This window comes from Alosa sapidissima, chromosome 18 (assembly GCF_018492685.1).
Source record: "Alosa sapidissima isolate fAloSap1 chromosome 18, fAloSap1.pri, whole genome shotgun sequence".
NCBI classification, from domain to species: domain Eukaryota; kingdom Metazoa; phylum Chordata; class Actinopteri; order Clupeiformes; family Clupeidae; genus Alosa; species Alosa sapidissima.
The window spans coordinates 18065035-18065559 of NC_055974.1; positions in this window are offsets into that span (position 1 = coordinate 18065035).

Below are 525 nucleotides of genomic sequence, written 5' to 3' on the forward strand. Positions count from 1 at the left end.
AATGTAATGTAATTGTAATATTGTAGAATATGGGTGATTCTATTAATGATAATTAATAGCTTAAAAAACACAGCTCAAAAAGTACATTACCTTTAAGGTAAAATTAATTCACAGTAACTTACTGGCAACAATTGGCCAGTAAGTTACTGTGAATACGTTTTACAGTAAATGTACTGTACTTCCATTTACAGTAAATACATAAAATACTGTAAATAGAAGTACAGTACCTTTACTGTAAAGTTAATTCACAGTAACTTACTGCATGGCAACAATTGGCCAGTAAGTTACTGTGAATAGGTTTTACAATAAAGGCACTGTACTTCCATTTACAGTAAATACATAAAATACTGTAAATAGATGTACAGTACCTTACTGTAAAACCTAAAGAATGGAAAAATAATGGTCTGTTTTGAAAATACAGGCTGCAACTTCAGGCAATACAAAATGTATGCCCATCTGCACTTGGTTGATAAATGGTTCATATCTCTTTAAGAAAACTAGTGTTACATTACATGAATGATCAGC